We start from the raw sequence: 27,674 nt of genomic DNA, 5'->3' as shown, positions 1-27,674 counted from the left end.
ATGAAAAGGCTGACGTAGCCTAGTAGTCAAACGTGGTGCATCGGAAGGTCTACTTATAGCACTGCAACCCCCATGGATGGACTTCATTCCCACTATTCGACAATAAAGTTGTAACAAATGGTCTACAGAATGGGTAACATCTCAACTGCATAAAGGTAGAGCTTATGCTCTCGTACAACCCAATATCCATTCTAAGCCATGGTATTATAAGTTTCAACTGTCACGAAGTCTAACGGTTTCAGTAATCTGAATGAGGCTCAATCATGGATCATTCCCTTCCCATCTGCATCGCACAGGGGTTTTGGATTCACCGCGCTGTCGATGTCAAGTATGAGGATGATGGAGATCTCAACCACATATTGTTTAAGTGTGGCCTTTACCATGCTTCTTGTAGCCGCTTTCTATCTATCTAAAGATGCCGTTCCCGACCAGCGCTGCATTGGTGTTCCAAGGTGAAAACAATTCAGTTCGCAATGCTGTGATGGACTTTTTGAGAACCGAGGATATAAGAATTTGACTTTGTGCTCATCGCATTGTTGCCAGCGTTTTGTTTGTTCTCCCCCCTCTTCTGCCGGAAGAGAGATTCAGTGTAGTGTTATGTACTTTAATGTGGACGATTTGGTTTTCATTTCTTATATGCACTTTGCACTGACAATTTATATTTTTGTATGTGTGCTGTGAGTGTTCCTTGTACATGGAGGATGGCCAAATGGTGTTCCAACAAAGGTCAATTAAATAAATTAACCCTAGGTATGGTTCGTCACTGGTACAGTTTCTTCAAACCCTTCTTCGATGCCAGTGTCATCGGCAGGTTCACGAGTCATTTCAATGATTCAAACATCGGCCAATGTTAGGAGTACAGTAACTTACAAATACGCGCACTACTGTTAGCAATAACGGTCAGTCTGCTCTGACAACTGTCACCGGGTGAATGTTATTTTGCTGGCAAGAAGTCATAAAAAGAAGCCACTTTTCCCTTTGCGAAAATCAAATGATCGTACATGTCTCTCGGTCATGATCATCCATCAATGACTGCTACTAAAAGGGGCTCCAAGGACTCAACTTAGGAGCGTGGATTGGCGACCACGAGGCCGTTCGATGAGTCCTGCTATTGCCTCTACTCCTCACTTTCATCTCTCTTATTCGACCTCTTTTGGCCAACTTTTACTATTTTCCGACCCCGACGGTATTACGTATTGGAGGTTTACGGAGTTTTTAATTTTCACGCTGTTGGTGGCCCTTGTCTTTCTTCGGCCGATACCTTCAATTTTTTAAGTGCCGCCACCGATCCTCGCCGCAGGGTCTGCCTTACAAGGGCTGCACTAGGCTCTTAACTTGTTTTGGCGACCACGAAGCCCTTAGCTGAGTCCTGGCATTGCTTCCACTTACTTGCGCCAGTCTCCTCACTTCCATCGATCCTATCCGACCTCCTTTCGTAACTCTTGTCCTTTTCCGACCCCGACGGTTGCTTAATTGTACTTCCTCTTAAAACCATTTCTGAACCCAACTTGGCAGGTTCGATCCAGACTCAGCCCGGTGTATTTGCAGGTGTTCAAATACGTCAGCCTCGTGTCGGTAGATTTACTGGCACGTTAAAGACCTCCTCAGGAACAAAATTCCGGCACCTTGGCGTCTCCAAAAACCGAAAAATTATATTTAGTGGGACGTAAAATAAATAATATTATTATTCAGGACTGCCTCTGTGGTGTTGTGGTTAGCGTGATTAGCTGCCACCCCCTGGAGACCCGGGTTCGATTCCCGGCTCTGCCACGAAATTTGAACAGAGGTACGAGGGCTAGAACGGGGTCCACTCAGCCTCGGGAGGTCAACTGAGTAGAGGTAGGTTCGAATCCCACCTCAGCCATCCTCGAAGTGGTTTTCCGTGGTTTCCAACTTCTCCTCCAGGCAAATGATGGGATGGTACATAAATTAAGGCCACGGCCGCTTCCTTCCCTCTTCCTTGTCTATCCCTTCCAATATTCCCATCCCCCCCCCCACAAGGACCCTGTTCAGCATAGCAGGTGAGGCCACCTGGGCGAGGTACTGTTCCTCCTCCCCAGTTATATCCCCGACCCAAACTCTCACACTGCAGAACACTGCCCTTGAGGCGGTAGAAGTGAGATCCCTCGCTGAGTTCGAAAACCAACCGTGGAGGGTAAACAGATTAATTATTTATTAATTCATTAAGAAAGAAAGAAATAATTACTATTCAGACAATAATCATCACCACACATGGGGTTGAAATATGTGTACCGCTGTTAGTGTTGTCCGCGGGTGTAGGTGTAATTTTACAGTCTAGGGATGGGAATGACGTGGTGTAGGAGTAGCCTGCCTGCCTCTTACCCGGAGGCTCCGGGTTCGATCCCCGGCCAGGTCAGGGAATTTTATCTGGATCTGAGGGCTGGTTCGAGGTCCACTCAGCCTACGTGATTAGAATTGAGGAGCTATCTGATGGTAAGATAGCTGCCCCGGTCTAGAAAGCCAAAAATAACGGCCCAGAGGATTCGTCGTGCTCACCACACGACACCTCGTAACCAGCAGGCCTTCGGGCTGAACAGCGGTTGCTTGGTAGGCCAAGGTCCTTCAACGGCTGTAGTGCCACGGGGTTAGGTTAGTTAGGGATGGGAGTGAAGTTTTTTTTTTTTTTTTTTTTTTTTTTACGTCGCACCTACACAGATAGGTCTTACGGCGACGATGGGACAGGAGAGGGCTAGGAGTGGGAAGGAAGCGTCCGTGGCCTTAAGGTACAGCCCCAGCATTTGCCTGGTGTGAAAATGGGAAACCACGGAAAACCATCTTCTGGGCTGCCGGCAGTGGGGTACGAACCCACTATCTCCCGAACACTGGATACTGGGAATGAAGTAGGTGCGGCCTTGAGAAAAGTACTATTCGGGCATTTGCCTGGAAATGAAAATGGGAAACCACCACCAACAACAACAAAAACTGCAAGGATGGCCGACGGATGATTCGAACCCATATGCCTCCCGAGTACAGAGCTAACCTGTTCCGCAATTCTTAGTTAATCAGAGATTAGAACACTAGTAGCAGACACTCCCTTCCCTTCCCATTGCTCTCCACTGATATTCGCTCCAGATGCAAACGCACCATTCTCCTTCAGTTTTGTGGACATAACTGTCGCAGTCTATAAATAACGTGTACGATGCCCACCAGTTAGCGACATAATAGTCTTATGTTGATGTCATTGTGGAATAAACGGGGGAGGACTCGCACACTTAACCCCACCTTAAACACGTCACCGCCAGATGTACATCGGCCCTTCCTAGTTCACTCCTCACATTCAGGCATTTTGCCAGCACGTCTGCTCCATTGGGGGAATTGAACTTCGTTCGAGTATACTATAATAATAGTTAGGGGCATGATTTTTTCGCATTAAATTATGTTGGATTTCGCGAAGAGCAAACAAATTTTCGCGTTATTTCGCGAAATGGAGCTGACTCCACCGCTTTAATTTCGCATTAATCATTTCCTAAAGTTATTCATAAAAAGTTTAATTCGTGAATCATTTATGTGAAAGGATAAATAAAGAAAAACGATACTGATAAATCATTCATTGTTTGACGCCACTCGCTCGGTAAAAGACACTCTAGGCTTCGCAAACCTAATACCGTCGGGGACGGAACAGAAAAGAATTGGGAAGGATGAAAGCAAGGAGGCTGAAACAAGTGAAAGCAATGCCATACTCAGCTCGGGGGCCCGTGATGGTCGACCCACGCTCCCGAGTTGAGAACCCCTGAAGATAAGCAGGATATACCGTGGTGTACTCTATCACTCCCGTCCACAGGTGGGGGGAGGGGGGCAACTGTGGCTTTACGTCACACCGACACAGATAGGTCTTATGACAACGATGGGATAGGAAAGGCCTAGGAGTAGGAAGGAAGCAGCCGTGGCCTTAATTAAGGTACAGCCCCAGCATTTGCCTGGTGTGAAAATGGGAAACCACGGAAAGCCATCTTCACGGCTGCCGACAGTGGGGTTCGAACCCACTATCTCCCGGATGCAAACTCACAGCTGCGCTCCCCTAACCGCACGACAAACTCGCCCGGTGATGTGTATTTTTATCAGGATGGCAGGATGCAGTGAGCTCGGAGTACGAACAGTCATCTGAGGAGAAATATTGTATCATAATGGCACAGTACACTCAAGGGAATATTGCATTTCCAAGCCATTTCAGTTCGACGGACAAGTGCACTACGTTACCGTGGACACCCCTGGAGCGGGGTCTTTAAGAAAGCGGATGTGTGTGCAGGCGGATAGTGAGCTCGCTCCAGAGGATGGAGGGTAGCGGGGAGTAAAGTTTCGCTTATTTCATTTGCAGAAGAGCATTCGCACAGCTAGAAATCCTTACACATCGCTTCGGGGAAACAAAATCCAGCAAGGGATAGCTTCTTATGAAATTGCTTAAGTATTCGATCTTCGCACGGGCTGCGGAAGGGGATGAACGTGGTTTAATTAATTTTATTTGATGTAGATTTTTAGTTGACACCAACAAATACCGCGGGGAATTAATCATATCTCATTTCTCAATACTGTTTTCATTTTTTCTTTTATTCTAATCGTATTTTTTGCACTTTTATGTTTTTTCTGTGAAGTTTATATAATATGAAAATTAGCTTTTCCATGTCTAAAATGACGCCTACCGGGCGAGTTGGGCGTGCGCGTAGATGCGCGCGGCTGTGAGCTTGCATCCGGGAGATAGTAGGTTCGAATCCCACTATCGGTAGCCCTGAAGATGGTTTTCCGTGGTTTCCCATTTTCACACCAGGCAAATGCTGGGGCTGTACCTTAATTAAGGCCACGGCCACTTCCTTCCAACTCCTAGGCCTTGCCTGTCCCATCGTCGCCATAAGACCTATCTGTGTCGATGCGACGTAAAGCCCCTAGCAAAAAAAAAAAAAAAAAAATGACGCCTATAGAGAAGAAGGCTGTCAGGTCAGGAATTCAAAACCGTATCCGATGAATACTTACAGTACAAGTGTTTAGGATGTATATTATCTCAACTGCCGGTCCCGCAGTCTAGGGATAGCGTACCTGCTTCTCATCCGGAGGCCCCGGGTTCAATTCTCGGTCAGGCCATGGATTTTCATCTCAATAAGTTAAGAGCCCCCGGGGCCTCTGATGGTGAGATGGCGACCTCGGTCTAGAAAGCCAAGAATAACGAGCGAGAGGATTCGTCGCACTGACAATGCTATTTGCTTTACGTCGCACCGACACCGATATGTCTTGCGGCGACGATGGGATAGGAAAGGCCTAGGAATTGGAAGGAAGCGGTCGTGGCCTTAATTAAGGCACAGCCCCGGCATTTGTGGTGTGAAAATGGGAAAACACAAAAAAACCATATTCAGGGCTGCCGACAGTGGGGCTCGAACCCACTATCTCCCGATGCACTGACAATGCCTCATCTTGTAATCTGAAGGCCTTCGGGCTGAGCAGCAGTCGCTTGGTAGGCCACGGCCCTTCATGTAGTTTGTTCTCTCAATATGTTGGTATGCTTAGTCCTCAGCCCGAAGACTGGTTGGATCCTCAACAGCTCCCCCATTGGCTGTCACATATGGCCTAGGCATCACTGAAGAGGCGTACTATGGAAATGAGGAGTGAGGTAGTTTCCCGTTACTTTCCTCACTGAGCCAGAAGTTGCTATTACTTACCAGTCTGCCAAGCCCACTGAAATACATGCACCAATCGACCCTATGAGCAACATTTTCACACCATTCATAGCAGGGACTGGCTGGATTAGGAATGGCATTACTAGCATCGCTCATACCTCAGTTACTTCCATATTGTTAAACAAAGGATAAGTCAGAGACAAATCAATGAAAGTAACAAAATTGTTCTAGCCCACACCAGAAGGTGTACTAGGTGAAACTGAATGAAGGTGTAGTAAAGCTGCTGCAATCAGTGATATTCTGTAAGAAAGAAGTGAACTCGGACGACATTACGCTTACAGCGATAAGTTTTCAGACCGACTTTACGTCATATCTTATACATAAGCTAAAAGTAAGGAATATGATAATATCGAGAATGATTGCTGGTACAATGGTTATAGGGTATTTGCAATAAGGTGTTAAAGACTAAATTAGAAAATAAATTGATGGACGAAACCGTGCGTAAGCACTTGTGTAAGTGATTGGGTTATGTCAGGAGGAGAAGGACAGATTAGATAGAAGAATAAAGAACTCAAGTATAGATGGTTGGAGAAGCAAAGGGATACCTAGGTGACGATGATTTACATAGTTTTTAATTACTGCATGATAAGATATATAGAACTAATTAATAATAATAATAATAATAATAATAATAATAGTAATAATAATGTTTTTACGTCCCACTAACTACTTTTGACGGTTTTAGAAGACGCTGCGGTGCCAGAATTTTGTCCCGCAGGAGTTTTTTTACGGCTATAGAATTATTAGGATGATAAGCAAAGAGTGGTTTAATCCTAGTAATCTCATTAGGTTATTAATTATTATTAGACATTTATATAGAAGAAAGTTGCAAGATCCTGTAATGCGGGTAGAACAGACTACGGATAGATGTTTGAGTTATGAATCGGTTAGTTAAGAATCTGTGAATAGTGGTAGTTAGTATAGTGAGTATTCGTATCAATATTATTGTATTATCGTTGTTGTTAGCACTCCATATTGTAATTAATTATTAAATTTCATGTAATGGGTCTGGAACCAACAGATGGAATGTTTCTTCCTCAGGTGCTGGGGTTCCGTAGATGTAGGATGAGAACATTAATTCACTCATTCACTCATTCGTTCAATAATGAGGGCTCCCTCCGCACTTACTGGTTATCCGTTACTGGGAGTGAAGATATACCTTTGCTCTTCATGCATGCATGAATTATATTCATTCATTCATTCATTCATTCATTCATTATTCTGAATGGGATAGTCTCTCCGTAGCTGCGGGTGCTTCGTAGCTATAGGCCGAGTGCATTTAATTAATCCATTCATGCATTCATTCATAAATTCATCCATGCATTTATCCATCGACTCCTTCATTAGGAATGCTCTCTCCTCAATCGGTGGTTAGCCGTGACTGGGAGGAAGTGTTTATTCATTGATGCACACATGAATACAATTCAGTCACGCAATCATTCCTTCATTCTTGCAATCATTCATTTATTCAATTCATGCATAGTGTTTGTTGAATGTGGAGGAGAACTCTGTACAGACTTACGACAAATAAATATTAAGGAGTTCTTTTACATGCTAGTAAATCTACCGACACGGGGCTGAGGTATTTGAGCACCTTCAAATACCACCGGACTGAACCAGGATCGAACTTGCCAAGTTGGAGTCAGAAGGCCAATCGCCCTCCAAATATTGGAGGTAGTGTCTGTCTCTGGATCCCAAGAGTGTAATTTCAAAATGCACAGTGGTACAACTTCCAAGGTCATTCGCTATTACATAAATCAAGTTTGGATCTGTCAAAAACGCTGGCATAACATAAAACATTAAAAATTAAATGTCGTTGTGTTTCAACCATTATTCTGAATACAGCTGATCGTTTTGAAGATATAACCATTTCAACTCCCGTTCTAACTCCTCTTCCTCCTTTCTTTCTTTGATTTTTTATAGTGGTTTAAAGTCACACTATCACATCGAAGGTTTTCGGCGACGCAACGAAGGGAAAAGGCTAGATTGGGAAGGTAGCGGCCGTGGCCTTAAGGTACAGCCCCAACATTTGCCTGGTGTGAAAATGGGAAACCACGGAAAACCATCTTCAGGGCTGCCGACAGTCGGAAACCACGGAAAACCATCTTCAGCGCTGCCGACAGTTGGGTTCGAACTCACTATCTCCCGGACGCAAGCTCACAGCACGACCAACTCGCCCGGTGGTTGTGGTTTTAAGAGAAATACAACTAGACAACCATCCTCTGTTAACACTAACCAGAAGAGGTCCGACACTTCGAAGAATGAAGGTATCGGCGTTAAAAATGAAAGACTCTCTAGGCCTCGCAAACTGTCGGGACTCGGAAAAGAACAAGAGTTGACCAAGGGAGGTCGAATACAAAAGTTGACCCTGATACAAGTAAGTGGAATCAATGCCATACTCAGCTAGGGGACCAGTGGTCGCCCACCCAAGCTCCCAACACAAAAGCCCTTGGGTCTCCTTTTAGCCGCCTTTTACGACAGGCAGGGAATAACGTGAATGTATTCTATCTCATCCACCCACAGGAGGTTTGTGAGCCAAAATCGAACGCTCAATTTCGCCTTCTTCACTACGCCTCCCCTGCACTGATGTGCATATAGAAGGCAGTTCGGTTTTAGGAAAGGTTATTCCACTGAAGCTCAACTTGTAGGATTCCAGCAAGATATAGCAGATATCTTTGATTCAGGAGGTCAAATTGACTGTATCGCGATTGACCTGTCTAAAGCATTTGATAGGGTGGATCATGGGAGACTACTGGCAAAAATGAGTGCAATTGGACTAGACAAAAGAGTTACTGAATGGGTTGCTATATTTCTAGAAAATAGATCTCAGAGAATTAGAGTAGGTGAAGCTTTATCTGACCCTGTAATAATTAAGAGGGGAATTCCTCAAGTCAGTATTATCGGACCTTTATGTTTTCTTATATATACATAAATTATTTGAGTAAAGGAGTGGAATCACAGGTAAGGCTTTTTGCGGATGATGTTATTCTGTACAGAGTAATAAATAAGTTACAAGATTGTGAGCAACTGCAACGTGACCCCGATAATGTTGTGAGATGGACAGCAGGCAACGGTATATTGATAAACGGGGTTAAAAGTCAGGTTGTGAGTTTCACAAATAGGAAAAGTCCTCTCAGTTTTAATTACTGCGTTGATGGAGTGAAAGTTCCTTTTGGGGATCATTGTAAGTATCTAGGTGTTAATATAAGGAAAGATCTTCATTGGGGTAATCACATAAATGGGATTGTAAATAAAGGGTACAGATCTCTGCACATAGTTATGAGGGTGTTGAGGGGTTGTAGTAAGGATGTAAAGGAGAGAGCATATAAGTCTCTGATAAGACCCCAACTAGAGTATGGTTCCAGTGTATGGGACCCTCACCAGGATTACCTGATTCAAGAATTGGAAAAAATCCAAAGAAAAGCAACTCGATTTGTTCTGGGTGATTTGCGACAAAAGAGTAGCGTTACAACAATGTTGCAAAGTTTGGGTTGGGAAGAACTGAGAGAAAGAAGGAGAGCTGCTCGACTAAGTGGTATGTTCCGAGCTGTCAGCGGAGAGATGTGTGGAATGACATTAGTAGACGAATAAGTTTGAGTGGCGTTTATAAAAGTAGGAAAGATCACAATATGAAGATAAAGTTGGAATTCAAGAGGACAAACTGCGGCAAATGTTCATTTATAGGAAGGGGAGTTAGAGATTGGAATAACTTACCAAGGGAGATGTTCAATAAATTTCCAATTTCTTTGAAATCATTTAGGAAAATATAGGGAATCTGCCACCTGGGCGATTGCCCTAAATGCAGATCAGTATTGATTGATTGATTGATTGATTGATTGATTGATTTATGTAAATAGCAGAAGGAAAATTTACGTTGAATGGACAGCTCTGTGGAACAGGACTAGTCAACATTCAGCCCACACAAGCCATGGTATCAAGACGTCAGATGGGCCAGAGACAAAGTAAACACCATCATCCGGATGGGATTCAACCATTCCCCATACACCTCAACAGGATTGGAGTCCTTCAATCAGCACAGAGGAGATCTGAACCACATCATCTTCGTGTGCAGTAGAAGTACTACTGTATATCCAATCGTACAGAATTGCTCGAAACCCTCGTGTACCTTCAGAATCTCTTTCCAACACACATCCACCTCTTACTGGCAACCGGAGACCTACAGAGACGGACCCATTGACTCATTAGTCAGTACAAAACAGTCAGGGTAGAAACGGCGTACATTGTTCGATCCATCATGAAATGAAACGATACATAAAATATACACACGCTAAAATACGTACAGTAAAATCTTGATCATTCATGAAGAGATGAAGAAAATAAGGCCGAGGAGTGGTGGTATGCCTAGACAAGTCTATACACACAGCGATGAAAGCTATCAACAATACAGAGTAGTACGCATTAGTTCTGGGGCCTGTTCCACGAACGAACTTTGGAACTTTTCACTTTGCACTTTTCAGTTCAGATTTTGTTCCGCCATCACTTTTCAGATTTAGCTTGCAAAGTGAAAAGTGCAAAGTTGCAAAGTTGCAAAGTTCGTTCGTGGAACAGGCCCCTGACTTGAACATTGTTTACATTAGAAGTGGATTGGCTACTAGTGATTAAGAGAAGATGGTAATTAGGACCATGCAAAGGCCTCCGAAAATATCATCTTCTGTAATTGCAGCAGAACTTCAGGAGTGTCTGTTAGGTCATCAGCCCAGAGGCTGTTTGGATCCTCAAATAGCACCACCAAAGGTTATGCGGTTATATGGAAACCGCAAAAACCAATGGCAGCACCAAAATGAGGCGTACTAGGCAAGACGAGGAGTGAGGTAGTTTGCCATTGCTTTCCTCACTGGGTCAGAAAGTGCTATTGCAGCACGACTGACCCTATGAGCAACACCTTTCATAACACTCAGATGCACAGTCGTGCTCTGAATGTCATTACTTAGCACCACCCATACCCCAGCAGCTTCCATATTGTCACAGCCATGGATGCTGACTGGGACTTCGGTGGAAGCTACACTTTACTCTGGCCTGTGCCAAGAGATGGATACAAAAGTACTGTACTGGGTATCATGCCCGAAGTCCCACGAGGAAGCCATTTATCAGTCCAGTAAAGAAAAAAAGAGATTGGCATTTGCTCAAGAGTACATCATGAAGGATGACGACTTCTGGAAATAAGTTCTTTTTTTCAGATGAAACAGACTTAACATTTTCCGCCATGATGGAAGAATGTCGGTGTGGAGGAAAATGAATACAGCGTTTGAAACAGCCAACCTCCGGGATACAGTTAAACACGGTGGTGGAGGTTCTGCGGTGTGGAGGAGCATGACGGCTTCAGGTGCTGCGAACCTAGTGTTTATACTGTAGATGGAACCATGGACCAGTATGTTTATTTGGTATTTTGAAAAACATTTACGACATGGTACCCACAAATTGGGTCTACAGGCTGATTACTACTTTCGGGCAGGACAACTATCTGAACCGTACTGCTAATAATGTTCGTTATTGGATTACTTATAATATATTGAAAACCCCTCCCCAGTCCCCCGGCCTTAATCCCATTGAACATGTATGCGATGAACTCGAACGACGACTCAGAAAGCACCATATATCCAGCAAAAACCAGCTGAAAGAATTGCTTCGGCAAGAATGGAATACTATTGCTGAAGAAGTCACAAGAAAATTAGTAGGTTCAACGCCCAACACTTTTAAGAAGTTAAACCGTACACAAATGGTGACAAACATGTAGCTTAAGTTGTTGTGGGAACATTTATGTCCACCCATGAAAAGACTAGAAGACTACCTTTATTTTTTTTAGCAAAGCAGTTCTTTTAAGTGTCCGTCTCTGTGGTGTAGTAGTTTTAGCTGCCACCCCCCAGAGGCCCGAGTTCGATTCCCGGCTCTGCCACAAAATTTGAAAAGTGGTACGAGGGCTGGAACGGGGTCCACTCAGCCTCGGGAGGTCAACTGAGTAGAGGAGGGTTCGATTCCCCCCTCAGCCATCCTCGAAGTGCTTTTCCGTGGTTTCCCACTACTCTCAGGCAAATGCCGGGATGGTGCCTAACTTAAGGCCACATCCGGTTCCTTTCCCCTTCCTTGTCTATCCCTTCTAATCTTCCCATTCCCCCCAGCAGGCCCCTGTTCAGCATAGCAGGTGAGGCCGTCTGGGCGAGGTACTGATCTTCCTCCCCAGTTTCATCCCCTGACCGAAAAGTCTCACGCCCCGACACACTGCCTTGAGGCGGTAGAGGTGGAATCCCTCGCTGAGTCCGAGGGAAATACCAACCCTGGAGGGTAAACAGATTAAGAAAGAAAATTTTCTTATAAGAATGTGCATTCTGTAACAAAATATACAGTTATAAACGAAACATATTTCTTTTAGATATGTATCATAAGAAAGCAATTACTATTGCCAATATGTGCATATGTCAAATGTATCTACTGCCGCGTGAACGCTTATCTCCATCAGTGTACCTGTACGTATGTACACTGCAATTAGAAATTACTTGACGAAAACTGGTGTAAATATCTAAAGAAATAACTGTGTTGGTTTTTTCTGCTCTGTTCTACGCTCTTTTTTTGTCATTCTATATGTATTTTACCTTGTTGTCCAATTGTTTATTCTCTTTTATGTAGACTGTTGTACATTGTTGATGGTCAAATGTCCTAAGGGCGAAGGCCATAATAAAACAAAAATATACTTTGTAGTATGCTCATGAATATATGTTTAGCGTGCCTTTGCTGGCAGGACCTAGTGCTTGCAGTGCACTATATCTTCTGGTATGGGCTAGAGCAATTTTGTTACTTTCATTGATCTGTCTCAGCTTTATCCTTGGCTTTGACAATATGAAAGTGACTGAGGTATGAGTGATGCTAGTAATGCCATTCCTTCTGCAGCCAGTCCCTGCTATGAATGGTGTGAAAATATTGCTCATAGGGTCAGTTGGTGCTTGCATTTCAGTGGGCTTGGCAGACTGATATGTACTAGCAACTTCTGACTCGGTGAGGAAAGCAACGGGAAACTACCTCACTCCTTATTTCCCTAGTACGCCTCTTCAGTGATGCCTAGGCCATCTATGACAGCTTATGGCGGAACTGTTGAGGATCCAACCAGCCTTCGGGCTGAGGACTAAACATACATACATATGTTTAGCTGCTCGAGATGTCAGACTTCTAATTATTTATACACTGAAATCACATATCGCTAGGAGTCAGGACAGCCCTGGTTAGTGTAGACTTTGTCCTGCTTATCGCAGACCCAAACAACAGAGTCGCGCCCACTCTAATTTACTTCCTAATCTAAATGAGTACGGTGCATGTCTTCAGAAGATCTCAGAGCAGTCTACAAAGAACACAGCCCGTTGTGTTCCGACTGAGTAGGATATCCGTTTCCGACATTATACCATATTTCACGTGTAGAGTTTACCTTCCCCTGTTCCAGTGCTTAATTTCGGCGTTCCGGCACTTCCCAGGCATTTTTTTTTACAGTGTTTTTAAGGGGATTGCTCAATAAAAATTTTTGGAACGTAGTCCACACAGGAGATTTAAAACAGTACCCTACACGTGCATGATTTCTCACTGTAAGTTTTATCCCAAGTCTTCAAATATAGAAATTTGTGACTTTTATGGGAGTTGGGGAGGCGTATGGTTGAAAGGGAAGGGAATGTGTGGGTATGCATTCCGGCAACTAAAATGTTAGAAATTAAGTACTGCCCTATTCCATTCTCATCCATGGTGATATGAATAATAGTAGAAACAGGTTATCAGAATTCAGATACACTGCACCTAACCTACGTTGTACATTATATGAGCCAAAAGAATGAACAAAAATACACTGCTCAACGAGGTTGTAAATAAAGGTTACAGATCTCTTCATATGATTATGAGGATATTTAGGGGTTGTAGTAAGAATGTAAAGGCCGGACGAGTTAGCCGTGCGGTTAGGGGCGCGCAGGTGTTAGCTTGCATCCGGGAGATAGTGGGTTCGAACCCCACTGTCGGCAGCCCTAAAGGCGGTTTTCCGTTGTTTCCTATGTTCACACCAGGCACATCCTAGGTCCATACCTTAATTAAGGCCATGGCCGCTTCATTCCCACTCCTAGGTCTTCTCTATCCCATCGTCGCCATAAGACTTGTCTCTGTCAGTGCGACGTAAAGCACGCTAATGGGCGATTTCAATGCGAGAGTTGGAAATAGAACTGAAGGATACGAAAGGGTGATTGGTAAATGTGGGGAAAATATGGAAGCTAATGGGAATGGGAAGCGTTTTCTGGACTTCTATGCTAGTATGGGTTTAGCAGTTACGAATACATTCTTCAAGTCTAAGCCTATTCGCCGCTACACATGGGAGGCTAGGGGTATCAGATCCATAATAGACTATATCTTAACCGACTTCGAATTCAGGAAATCTGTTAGGAATGTACGAGTTTTCCGGGGATTTTTACACGATACAGACCACTATCTCATTTGTAGTGAACTAAGTATCTCTAGGCCGGCCCCGTAGTGTAGGGGTAGCGTGCCTGCCTCTTACCCTTAGGCCCCGGGTTCGATTCCCGGCCAGGTCAGGGATTTTTACCTGGACCTGAGGGCTGGTTCGAGGTCCACTCAAATTAGAATTGAGGAGCTATCTGACGGTGATATAGCGGTCCCAGTCTAGAAAGCCAAGAATAACGGCCGAGAGGATTCGTCGTGCTGACTACACGTCTTCGGGCGGAGCAACGGTCGCTTGGTAGACCAAGGCCCTTCAAGGGCTGCAGTGCCATAGGGGGGGGGGGGGTATCTCTAGGCCTAGGATAGAGAAAGTGAAATAAGGGTAGAAAATCTCCAGGACGACGAAATTAGACAGAAGTACATGGATGTGATAAGTGAGAAGTTTCGAACGGTAGACAGCAAGTAGGTTCAGGATATAGAAAGGGAATGGGTGGCATACAGGGAGGCTGTAGTAGAAACATCAAAGGAATGCCTAGGAACAACTGTGTGTAAAGATGGGAAAAAACAAACATCTCGGTGGAATGATGAAGCGAGAGCAGCTTGTAAACGTAAAAAGAAGGCTTATCAGAAATGGCTCCAAATAAGGACCGAGGCAGACATGTAGATGAAAGAAACAGAGCGAAACAAATAGTTGTTGAATCCAAAAAGGAGTCGTGGGAAGATTTTGGTAATAACGTGGAAAGGCTAGGTCAAGCAGCAGGGAAACCTTTCTGGACAGTAATAAAGAATCTTCGGAAGGGAGGGAAAAAAAAGGAAATGAATAGTGTTTTGGGTAATTCAGGTGAAATCATAATAGATCCCAGGGAATCACTGGAGAGGTGGAGGGAGAATTTTGAAGATTTTCTCAACGTAAAAGGATGGTGACATTGCGAACAACCAAGCTCATGGGGAGGAAGAAAAATGATGTTGGTGATGAGGAAGTGGAAAGGATGGTGAATATAAACTCCATTGTCATAAAGCAGCAGGAATAGATTAAATTAGACCTGAAATGGTGAAGTATAGTGGGAAGGCAGGGATGAAATGGCTTCATAGAGTAGTAAGATTAGCATGGAGTGTTGGTAAGGTACCTTCAGATTGAACAAAAACAGTAATTGCACCTATCTATAAGCAAGAGAATAGGAAGGATTGCAACATCTATCGAGGTATCTCATTGATTAGTACACCAGGCAAAGTATTCACTGGCATCTTGGAAGGGAGGGTGCGTTCAGTGGTTGAGAGGAAGTAAGATGAAAACCAGTGTGGTTTCAGACCACACAGTGGCTGCCAGGATCAGATTTTCAGTATGCGCCAGGTAATTGAAAAATGCTACGAGAGGAATAGACAACTGTGTTTATGTTTCGTAAATCTAGAGAAAGCATATGACAGGGTACCGAGGGAAAAGATGTTCGCCATACTGGGGTACTATGGAATTAAAGGTAGATTATTAAAATCAATCAAAGGCATTTGTGTTGACAATTGGGCTTCAGTGAGAATTGATGGTAGAATGAGTTCTTGGTTCAGGGTACTTACAGGGGTTAGACAAGGTTGTAATCTTTCACATTTGCTGTTCGTAGTTTACATGGACTGCTGTAATGTATAAAGTGACAGGGAGGGATTCAGTCAGGTGGAAATGTTATAAGCAGTTTGGCCTATGCTGACGACTTGGTCTTGATGGCAGATTGTGCCGAAAGCCTGCACTCTAATATCTTGGAATTTGAAAATAGGTGCAATGAGAATGGTATGAAAATGAGCCTTTCGAAGACTAAAGTGATGTCAGTAGGTAAGAAATTCAACAGAAGTGAATGTCAGAATGGTGATACAAAGCTGGAACAGGTAGATAATTTCGAGTATTTAGGTTGTGTTTTCTCCCAGGATGGTAATATAGTAAGTGAGATTGAATCAAGGTGTCATAAAGTTAATGCAGTGACCTCGCAGTTCCGATCAACAGTATTCTGTAAGAAGGAAGTCAGCTCCCAGACGAAACTATCTTTACATCGGTCTGTTTTCAGACCAACTTTGCTTTACGGGAGCGAAAGCTGGGTGGACTCAGGATATCTTATTCATAAGTTAGAAGTAACAGACATGAAAGTGGCGAGAATGATTGCTGTTACAAACGGGTGGGAACAATGGCAGGAGAGTACCGTACTCGGAATGAGGAGATAAAGGCTAAGTTAGGAATGAACTCGATGGATGAAGCTGTGCGCATAAACCGGCTTCGGTGGTGGGCTCATGTGAGGCGAATGGAGGAGGATAAGATACCTGGAAGAATAATGGACTCTGTTATAAAAGGTAAGAGAAGTAGAGGTAGACCAAGACGACGATGGTTTGACTCAGTTTCTAACGATTTAAAGATAAGAGGTATAGAACGAAATGAGACCACAGCACTAGTTGCAAATAGAGGATTGTGGCGACGTTTAGTAAATTCACAGAGGCTTGCAGACTGAACGCTGGAAGGCATGACGGTCTATAATGACAATGTAGATATGCTAAGCCATGGCATCGTCATGGAAATCCTTGGAGTAGTGGAAGGTAAAGGCTGGATTCAAAGCATGTTTGAGCAGTTATCTCTATGCCCTACCGCCTATGTCGCCTGAATATAATAATAATAATAATAATAATAATAATAATAATAATAATAATAATAATAATAATAATAATAATAAGAGAACTAGGACTTAACGACAAGATCAATAGGTTGGTGCAAGCCACCTTGCACAATACCACAGCCAGAGTAAAGTTTAGAGGACAACTCTCGGAGAGTTTCGCCATTAAAACAGGGGTGAGACAAGGAGATGGCATCTCATGTATATTATTTAATTGCGTTCTGGAAAAGGTAATTAGAGAGTGGATGAGATTCTTTCCAGAGAACACTGGATTACGGATGGGTATTTAAGCCGACAACCTAAGGATACCATGCCTTGCCTTTGCAGACGATCTGACTTTATTGGCAAATGACATACAGGAGGCTACTACTCAGCTCCAAACACTGCATTCAATAGCGGCTAAAACGGGTCTTTTGATCAACATAGGAAAGACCGAGTTTGTTACTAACATCAAAGATGCCCCTGGAAAGATGAGAGTCAGTGATAATATCTACATCAAGAGAGTCAAAAGTGTAAAGTACCTTGGGGAATGGTTCTCAGAGGACCTCAGAGAAACAATGGCTCTTGAACACAGGAGACCCAACTAGATAAGGCTTACCATGCCTGTAGAAAACTATATGCTTCAAAAAATCTGTCGGTGAATGTCAAACTAAGACACTACAATGCAGTAATCAGACCTTCAGTCCTCTATGCAGCAGAGTGTCTATATTTAACTAAGAAGACCCCACTAAGAACCCTCGAGGTACAAGAAAGAAAGTTCCTGAGACGGATAGTGGGACCAAGAATTTTACCAGATGGAAGCCGATGGTATCAACCAAATCGTGAGCTATATAAACACCAAGAAAATCTTATAGATGCCATCAGAAGAAGGCGACTGGCTTTTTACGGACACCTATCCAGAATGGATTCAAATAGGTTATCCCATAGGATCTTTAAGGCTGCTAACAAGGGCAAAGCTACTGGATTCGTGTGGATGAAGCAAGTGGAGATGGACCTATCGGAACTCCATATAAATCAAAATGACATAGCTGATCGGAGTAACTATCATACAACTCTTAAAACGAAATCCTTTGTAACATCCATCACAGAAGTTATCCACAGACCAAAAGACGAGACCAGGAAATGGTCTGAGGAACGTAAGATTGAATTTAGCCGAAAAATGAAGGACTACTGGGCCATCAGGAAAGCTCGAGGTACCAACAAGAAAACAGCTGCCAAACCAACCGCTAAGAACACCAATTGTGGAAAACAACAACGATGACATCAAGAAACAGCTAAAACACAAGCAGCGTGGTCCATAGATGGCCCCAACGAAATAAAAAATTTAATAATAATAATAATAATAATAATAATAATAATAATAATAATAATAATAATAATAATACACTCATAACCACAATGAGACGAGTAAATGGTCCGAGGAACGCACAATGAGAGTTCAGCAAGAAAATGGAGGATTACTGGGGCAACAGAAAGTTCAAGGTACCAACAAGAAACCAGCATCCAAACCTACCAGAACACCAGAAGTGGCAACAATTAAAAACAACAATAACAACACAGCTAATGCACAAGCACCGTGGTCCTAAGGCGGCCCAAACGAACTAAAAAAAAAAAAATCACTCATAAGCCCTAAATCTTCACTATAGACTTAATACTTTCAAGCATTCAGAATGCAAACCACTGTGAATGAACTAAGCGCCTCCACAGTCCTCTGGTTGGCGGCGCTGGTGTTTTATTTTAAAAGGTAGTACAGCTCTCTCAACACTAATATATATAAATTATATGAGTAAAGGAGTGGAATCAGAGGTAAGGCTTTTTGCGGATGATGTTATTCTCTATCGAGTAGGCCTAATAAATAAGTTACAAGATTGTGAGCAACTGCAACGTGACCTCGATAATGTTGTGAGATGGACAGTAGGCAATGGTATGATGATAAACAGGGTTAAAAGTCAGGTTGTGAGTTTCACAAATAGGAAAAGTCCTCTGAGTTTTAATTACTGCGTTGATGGGGTGAAAGTTCCTTTTGGGGATCATTGTAAGTATCTGGGTGTTAATATAAGGAAAGACCTTCATTGGGGTAATCACATAAATGGGATTGTAAATAAAGGGTACAGATCTCTGCACATAGTTATGAGGGTGTTTAGGGGTTGTAGTAAGGATGTAAAGGAGAGAGCATACAAGTCTCTGGTAAGACCCCAACTAGAGTATGGTTCCAGTGTATGGGACCCTCACCAGGATTACCTTATTCAGGAACTGGAAAAAATCCAAAGAAAAGCAGCTCGATTTGTTCTAGGTGATTTCCGATAGAAGAGTAGCGTTACAGAAATGTCCCAATTGGGTTGGGAAGAATTGAGAGAAAGAAGAAGAGCTGCTCGACTAAGTGGTATGTTCCGAGCTGTCAGCGGAGAGATGTGTGGAATGACATCAGTAGACGAATAAGTTAGAGTGGCGTTTATAAAAGTAGGATAGATCACAATATGAAGATAAAGTTGGAATTCAAGAGGACAAACTTGAGCAAATATTCATTTATAGGAAGGGGAGTTAGGGATTGGAATAACTTACCAAGGGAGATGATCAATAAATTTCCCATTTCTTTGAAATCATTTAGGAAAAGGCTTGGAAAACAACAGATAGGGAATCTGCCACCTGGGCGACTGCCCTAAATGCAGATCAGTATTGATCGATTGATTGAATCAGAGGAAGGGGATAGGGGTCCGATCCTTGGAAGAATAAAGGTATCGACTGAATTTGCAGCTACACCTCTTATCTCTAAATAATTAAAAATTGAGTCTAACCATTGCCACCTTGTCTCCCTCTGTTTCTGTTACCCTCGACAGCCGAGTCAATTTTTCTACTGGGTACCGCCACCCCCCCCCCCCCCCACTTCTGATGCCGATTTATAAGTACAGCGTCATCCACTGACTTAATTTCTAACTTGACCCTTAACTCCTAATTCTGAGTACCCTCCTGCCAAATAATAATAATAATAATAATAATAATAATAATAATAATAATAATAATAATAATAATAATAATAATAATAATAATAATAATAATACCAAAACCCCATGGCGCAACAGCCCCGAAGGGCCATGGCCTACCAAGCGACCGCTGCTCAGCCCGAAGGCCTGCAGATTACGACGAATTCTCTCGGCCGTTAATTTTGGCTTTCTAGACCGGGGCCGCCATCTCGCCGTCAGACAGCTTCTCAATTGTAGTCACCTAGCCGGGAATCGAACCCGGGGCCTCTTCTCAATACTACTATCTTTCTTGCTTCAGGGGTTACCGTTACTTGAACTCCCCACAGCTTAATAGAAGGAAATTAGAGTCAAGCCAACCAAAGATTATTCTTCACAGTCATACTAGCTATCAACCAACAGCCACGCTACCCCTACACCGCTGTAGGGGTAATAATAATAATAATAATAATAATAATAATAATAATAATAATAATAATAATAATAATAATAATAATAATAATAATAATAATAATAATTGTACCGGGTGGTACGCCTCTACATCGCACATTCGAATTTTTCCGCCTTAAAGTACTCCTCTACTGGAGAAACACTGAACTTAAAACTGGACCTACTTAAACTTTTGCTCTGAAGATGTCACTGTGTGAATTTCGACTTGTTTTTTGTTTTCTATTTATCAAGAAGTTTGGACATTATCTCATAGATGTCACTGCCTAAAAACTATAATCAGGCACCCTGGTGCGAAGTGAAGGAACTTTCTTGAAGAAATTTTGTACTCATAAGTTTTTTTCTTTACTAAATTTCGTTCTTTCATTTGTGGGTTGGCAATATTAATCTTTTCTTTCCGCCAGTTTTGAAGTTAGCCAATCAATTATTTCTGTAATTAATTTTCAGCCAATCCCGTATGTCTTCTTCGATTTTGTGTGTAACTGTGTACTGTAGCCTAAAAGCCTGTGGGTGTGTCTTAATTATTCGGCCACTTGATCAACATCTAACCTAGAGTATAGAAGTATAGCACCGGGCGAGTTGGCCGTGCGCGTAGAGGCGCGTGGCTGTGAGCTTGCATCCGGGAGATAGTAGGTTCGAATCCCACTATCGGCAGCCCTGAAAATGTTTTCCGTGGTTTCCGATTTTCACACCAGGCAAATGCTGGGACTGTACCTTAATTAAGGCCACGGCCGCTTCCTTCCAACTCCTAGGCCTTTCCTATCCCAGCGTCGCCATAAGACCTATCTGTGTCGGCGCGACGTAAAGCCGCTAGCAAAAAAAAAAGAAAGAAAAAGAAGTGTAGCAGGAGGCGGGAGGTGCCTCGTTCATCAGGCAGCAGCCCTTCAGCAAGGTAATGGCCACTTAACAACTTTATTTCTTGCTAGCTCAGCAGTTTACCCGCGGGGAAGGTCCGAAACCTTTACCATGTAACCTATCTCTATAAATATGTAAATTTCTTCCAGTTTATGTAAAACTTAAGTAAATTTGTAACTGTAAATCGGGGATAGAGAGTGCCTTACCCTCTCGAGCTCCCCTTCATTTTGACTTTAGACTACGTTTTGGTAACTGAATTTTTCTTCCGTAATGTTCATATTTCTTTCTTATACGGGTCACCTCCATAGTTGGAGAACAGCCCCTGTTTCATTGGCCTAGTGCCTTTTAGGTTTTAAGAAGTTTCAGGTAGGAGTGCATATTCACGCCTCCATTCCTTTTGTGTGTCGGGCCATTTACTTAACCTGTTCTCTTTCTGCTAAGGCCCAGTAGGTTGGGTGCAAGATACCCCCGTTTAATTTTGTAAGTTGTGCCTTGATGCCAAGTAATTGTAAAATTTGATGTTGCCTTGAATAGGCTTGATTAACTGAGAGCCTGTTAGCTCTTTTCAAAATTAGAATACTGAGTGCCTTTTGAAGGCTTGATATTGGGAGTGGGGAGCAAGTGCTCCAGGAATGAAGGGATTTCTGCTCTTTGATCAAATTTGTGCCTTGGTAAAGTTGGGCTAGTAGCTCAAGGATTGTAAAAACTTGGGGCTTGAAGCCCAGATTGTTAAATCGTCTCTTAATTTTGGATTGTCTTGTTTTGGTTAAAGCCTTTTCATTTTACCTAACGTTTCATTGTTATAAAATTTGCTAAAGTTGAATTTAAAAAAAAAAGGAAATATAACCTTTAGTTTAAGTTTAAAATTTTTCTTTTCTTGGCATTTGTAGTTAGACCCATTCACCCCTGCACCTTCTTTCACCTCTGCTGTTCCACAGAAACCTCGGAACAATAATAATAATAATAATAATAATAATAATAATAATAATAATAATAATAATAATATTTCTTTCTTTCTTTCTTTCTTTCTTTCTTTCTTTCTTTCTTTCTTTCTTAATCCGCTTACCCTCCAGGGTTGGTTTTACCCTCGGACTCAGCGAGGGAGGAGGACCAGTACCTCGCCCAGGCGGCCTCACCTGCTATGCTGAACAGGGGCCTTGTGGGGGATGGGAAGATTGGGATAGACAAGGAAGAGGGAAGGAAGCGGCCATGGCTTCAAGTTAGGTACCATCCCGGCATCTGCCTGGAGGAGAAGTGGGAAACCACGGAAAGCCACTTCGGGGATGGCTGAGTGGACCCCATTCCAGCCCTCGTACCACATTTCAAATTTCGTGGCAGAGCTGGGAATCGAACCCGGGCCTCCAGGGGTGGCAGCTAATCACATTAACCACTACACCACAGAGGCGGACAACAATAATAATAATAATAATAATAATAATAATAATAATAATAATAATAATAATAATAATAATAATAATAATAATAATAATAATAATTTGATGGCATAGCAATTCTCTCTAGAAGTATAGAGACTGCCTTAGAACAAATGAAATTAAATGGCGTATGACTTTTAGTTCCGGTAGTGTCCGAGAACTTGATGTATGGCTCACCAGGTGCATGTCTTGATTCGACGTCCGTAGGCGACCTGCGCGTCGTAATGAGGATGAAATTATGATTAAAACAACACATACACCCAGCCCCCGTGCCAGCGAAATTAACCAATGATGGTTAAAATTTCCGACACTGCCGGGAATCGAACCCAGGACCCCTGTGACCAAAGGCCAGCACGCTAACCATTTAGCCATGCAGCCGGACTCCTTAGAACAAAGCAACCTTGTGAAAGAAATAGCAGAAACAGTTGGACTGCAGATATCTTTTGAGAAGACTAAATTCATGACCCGTATTAGAGATTCACGCACAGTGCAAATACGGAAAAATCAACAAGGTTAATAAATTTAATTACCTAGGTGAAATAGTTCAGATTAATGGACTCGATAAGGAGACAAACAGATCAACTGAAAGAAGACTGGAACTAGCGTACCAACTCACTAAAGATATGAAGAATATCTCAAAGAAAGCTAAAATCGAACACTGCAACACAGTAATGAAACCAGAGTGTGTATGCCAGAAAATTGTGAAATAGAAGAGATAAAAAAGGATAGGAAATCCGGGGACCATTGAAAACAGAAAAAGAAGAGTTTAAACATGTTTTTAATGCTATTTGTTCGGGGCCCCGACCTATAGAGATCTTTTGGCCCTACTTGCACCATGTGATATGAACCTGCGTGTAATTGGAATGGAGGAAGTGTAAAGTGTTGAAATCGAGGAAAGGAACGTTAAGGACGACACAAACACTCAGTCCCCAGGCCAGAGATATAAATCATTTACAATCAAAAACCCCTGACCCACCCGGGAATCGAACCGGGAGGCCGCCGGGTGGCAGGCGGACGCGTTCCCCCTACACCGCGGGGCCGGAGAGAGAGTGTTTAGACATAGGAGGAATAAAGATCTATACAAGGACGAAGAAAATGAAAGGTTGTCAGACACGACCAGAAAGAGGAGAATTGCATTTTTTGGTCACATAATGAGGACTGATAACAGCACATTGACAAAACGAGAGTTCAACCATATTTAGAAGAACGGAAACCAGTGGATCCAAAGGGTAACAAAATATGACAGACATTGGAATAACAGAAGATATAACACAAGACAGAACAACTTAGATACAACATTCCAAGGGTTTCCAGGAGAACGGGAGGAGAACACAAGAGAGGACGAAACGGAAACTGAAAGGATGAAGAACTATTGAGAGGCAAGAAAAAAGTGGTCCTTAGATGGCCAAAATCGGAAAGAAGAAGAAGACGAATAATACCATGACATATTGGTATTTTGCTCACGTTTTACCCTCCTAAATATATTGTTTCATCCTTTATTGAGAGTCTTCATCTAAAAACTCTAAACACCTACGGTACATGGCCTCAGGGAGGTACCGTAATGCAAGTAGTATTGTCACATCCTCGTCAATAGAGTCATTAATTTTGCAATAATAAAAATTAGACACTACAATATATGAAATGTCTACTTTTACTGAACTCTGTATCTTAATCGAAATAAACTTGAAGGTAGGATGTATAACATAGGAATATGTTGCTGAGTAAAGAAGCTTTGGTAGACAAGATTCTCCCAATTTTCATAATGAAAAGCGATCCACCGACTAGCCAGTCACCAACGAAAACGGTTCGTAGGCACAGTTTCCTCCTTTGAGTTTGATCCTAACAGCCTTAATATACTCATCACGACTGCTTTGTTTCCCCCTGTTTGTGCTAGCAATCATTCTTCCTGCGTTCATATCCGTTATTTTCAGCTTATGAATAAGATATCTCGAGTCCACAAAGCTTTCACTCCGTACAGCAGCGATGCAAGGTTAGTTTCATCTGAGAACCCACTTCTTTCTTATGGAATACAGTTGATCGCTATTTAAATCTGCTACATTTGGATCCTATTTCACTCACTAAACTATCACCCTGCGAGAATACACATCATGTAAATTAAAATGATCCACCTGTTCCAAGATTACATTTACAGTAGAGCGCTGATCTGTTCGGTGGTATTTGAAGCCATGTATCGCTAAATCAATACTGATCTGCATTTAGGGCAGTCGCCCAAGTGGCAGATTCCCTATCTGTTGTTTTCCTAAATTTTTCTTAAATGATTTCAAAGAAATTGGAAATTTATTGAACATCTCCCTTGGTAAATTATTCCTTTGCTATTTGCTTTACGTCGCACCGACAAAGATATGTCTTATGGCGACGATGGGATAGGAAAGGCCTAGGAATGGGAAGGAAGCGACCGTGGCCCTAATTAAGGTGCAGCCTGGTGTGAAAATGGGAATCCATGGAAAACCATCTTCAGGGCTGCCGACAGTGGGGTTCGAACCCACAATCTCCCGATTACTGGATACTGGCCGCACTTAAGCGACTGCAGCTATCGAGCTCGGTGGTAAATTATTCCAATCCTTAACTCCCCTTCCTATAAACGAATATTTGCCCCAATCTGTCCTCTTGAATTCCAACTTTATCTTCGCATTGTGATCTTTCCTACTTTTGAAGACACCACTCAAATTCATCTACTAATGTCATTCCACACCATCTCTCCAATGACAGCTCGGAACATACCGCTTAGTCGAGCAGCTCGTCTCCTTTCTCCCAAGTCTTCCCAGCCCAAACTTTGCAACATTTTTGTAACGCTACTCTTTTGTCGGAAATAACCCATAACAAATCAAGCTGCCTTTCTTTGGATTTTTTCCAGTTCTTGAATCAAGTAGTCCTGGTGAGGGTCCCATACACAGGAACCGTACTCTAGTTATGTCCTGTCCTTTATGTCCTTACTACAACCCCTAAATACCCTCAAACCCATGTGAAGAGATTTGTAAATTTTGTTTTATTTAAATTTTATTTATCAACAAAGTAATTAAAACTGAGAGGACTTTTCCTATTTGTGAACTCACAACTTGACTTTTAACCATCGCACAACATTATCGAGGTCATTTTGCAGTTGATCACAATCTTGTAACTTATTTAGCACTCGGTACAGAATAACATCATCCGCAAAAAGCCTCATTTCTGATTCCACTTCTTTACTCATATCATCGATATATTATATGTATAAGAAAACATAAAGGTCCAATAATACTGCCTTGAGGAATTCCCCCTCCTAATTATTACAGGGTCAGATAAAGCTTCGCCTACTCTAATTCTCTGAGATATATTTTCTAGAAAATAATATAGGTTTGCTACAAAGGAACTCCTGCGCGACAACATTCCGATCTATCGTAAAAGTACGTAGATAGCGGGAAGTAAGAGTAGTGGTGGTGGTCAATGATTTAGGAGGAAGAACAACTAGGCAGCCATCCTCTATCAGGCCTAATATCAATCAGAGGGGAAGAGGGAAGATTTCCAATCCTTAGGTATTGGCGGTACTGGCAAAAGACGGGGAAGAGCCACGAAGACCATGGAAATTAAAGACACCCTAGTCCTCGGCAACCTAAAACCGTCTGGTTGGTAGAGAACAAGGGTTACCAAGGGAGGTCGAACTGGAAAAAATTGTGAGGACACAAATAAGTTGAAGCAATGGTAGAGAACTAAGAACCATAGCTTCCAAACCACGATCCCAAGAAAGAACCCCTGGCCCTTTAAGTCTCCTTTTACGACAGGTTGGGGACAGCCCCCATCCAGACGTGGTTGGAACGTAAAACCAAAGATCATCATTATTATTATTATTCATGTCGTTTCGGCCAACTAAGGACCACGTCATTTCAACTGTCTCCTTCCTCGGGCTGTAAAATTTGCCAAGTACTCGCGCATTCGTTGTCGGTGTTGTTCCTTTCTTGCCACGTTTAACTTGTTTTCAGCTTCGGCTTTTCTTCGATACCCTTGTGGTCCTGAAGTTTCTTCTTAGGTGGGTTGCGTTCCTGGATATCATGTGTGATGACCACTTATTGTAGATCCTTTTCTACCTCAGCGAACCAGGTAGGCCTACCTTTTGTCTTCTTACACTGGAAGTACGAGACGTTGTAGGTCTCATTCTTGTTACGTGACCATAGAGAACATCTTCTGAATCGTATCGGTTATCTTTTGCATATGGTATTCTCCATTCACTGTTATCTTTAATGGGGCCCGAGATTTTCCTGAAAATCTTGTTCTTTCTTCCTTTTCAATCTCAAGTTTTGCAATAAGCCCGCTTTTGTTCAATGCAAGGCACTCTGCTTCTTAAAGGGCCTCCTGGCGAATGCCGGTGCAGCAATATCTGAGCTTGGCGGTGAAGGATATTGATCTTTTGTTTCAGACATCCTTAGTTAAAGGATATGCCATTTTATTCATGCGTGACATGAAAGCTTCTTTCTCAGACATGTTGCGTTCAATCCACTCACCTAGATATTTAAACTTTCCTATCCGTTTGAACTTTTCCCAGTCCACTCTATTATAGTATTTTATTAGACTGCTCCATGGCTAAATGGTTAGCGTGCTGGCCTTTGGTCACAGGAGTCCAGGGTTCGATTCCCGGTAGGGTCTAGAATTTTAACCATAATTGGTTAATTTCTCTGGCACGGGGGCTGGGTGTATGTGTCGTCATCATCATTCTATCCTGATCACGACGCGCAGGTCGACTATGGATGTCAAATCAAAAGACCTGCAGCTGGCGAGCCGAACTTGTTCTCGGACACTCTTGGCACTAAAAGCCATATGCCATTTCATTTCATTAGACTGAAAACTTTCAACATATTTTACTGTGCTGCAATATGTTGATGGCATAGGCCAAATATCGACTTGTTAGTGATTTAATGTCGCACTAATACATCGACGCAAGGACGGGAAAGAAAGACATATGATTGAGAAGGCAGTAGCCGTGGCCTTTATTAAGGTACAGCCCCAGTAGTTGCCTGGTGTGAAAATGGGAAACCACAGAAGAAACATCTTCAGGGTTGCCGACAGAGGGATTCGAACCCACCATCTCCCGAACGTAAGCTCACAGCTACGCGACCTAACAGCGCGGCCAACTCACTCGACGAATATCGGCATGTATAAATAATCAAGCCTGAAGCCTGAAAAAGACGTCGAATATTAATTATCTGC

The 27,674-nt window shown here is 42.7% G+C and overlaps 1 protein-coding gene across 1 annotated transcript in view; it reads right to left on the bottom strand.

Annotated features, from left to right (window-relative positions):
- Window positions 1–27,674, bottom strand: part of LanA (laminin subunit alpha) — a 389,558-nt gene that overhangs the window by 349,559 nt on the left and 12,325 nt on the right. The window lies entirely within an intron of this gene.

This window comes from Anabrus simplex, chromosome 8, assembly GCF_040414725.1.
Source record: "Anabrus simplex isolate iqAnaSimp1 chromosome 8, ASM4041472v1, whole genome shotgun sequence".
Classification (NCBI taxonomy): domain Eukaryota; kingdom Metazoa; phylum Arthropoda; class Insecta; order Orthoptera; family Tettigoniidae; genus Anabrus; species Anabrus simplex.
This window is presented reverse-complemented; position numbering and strand designations above follow the sequence as displayed.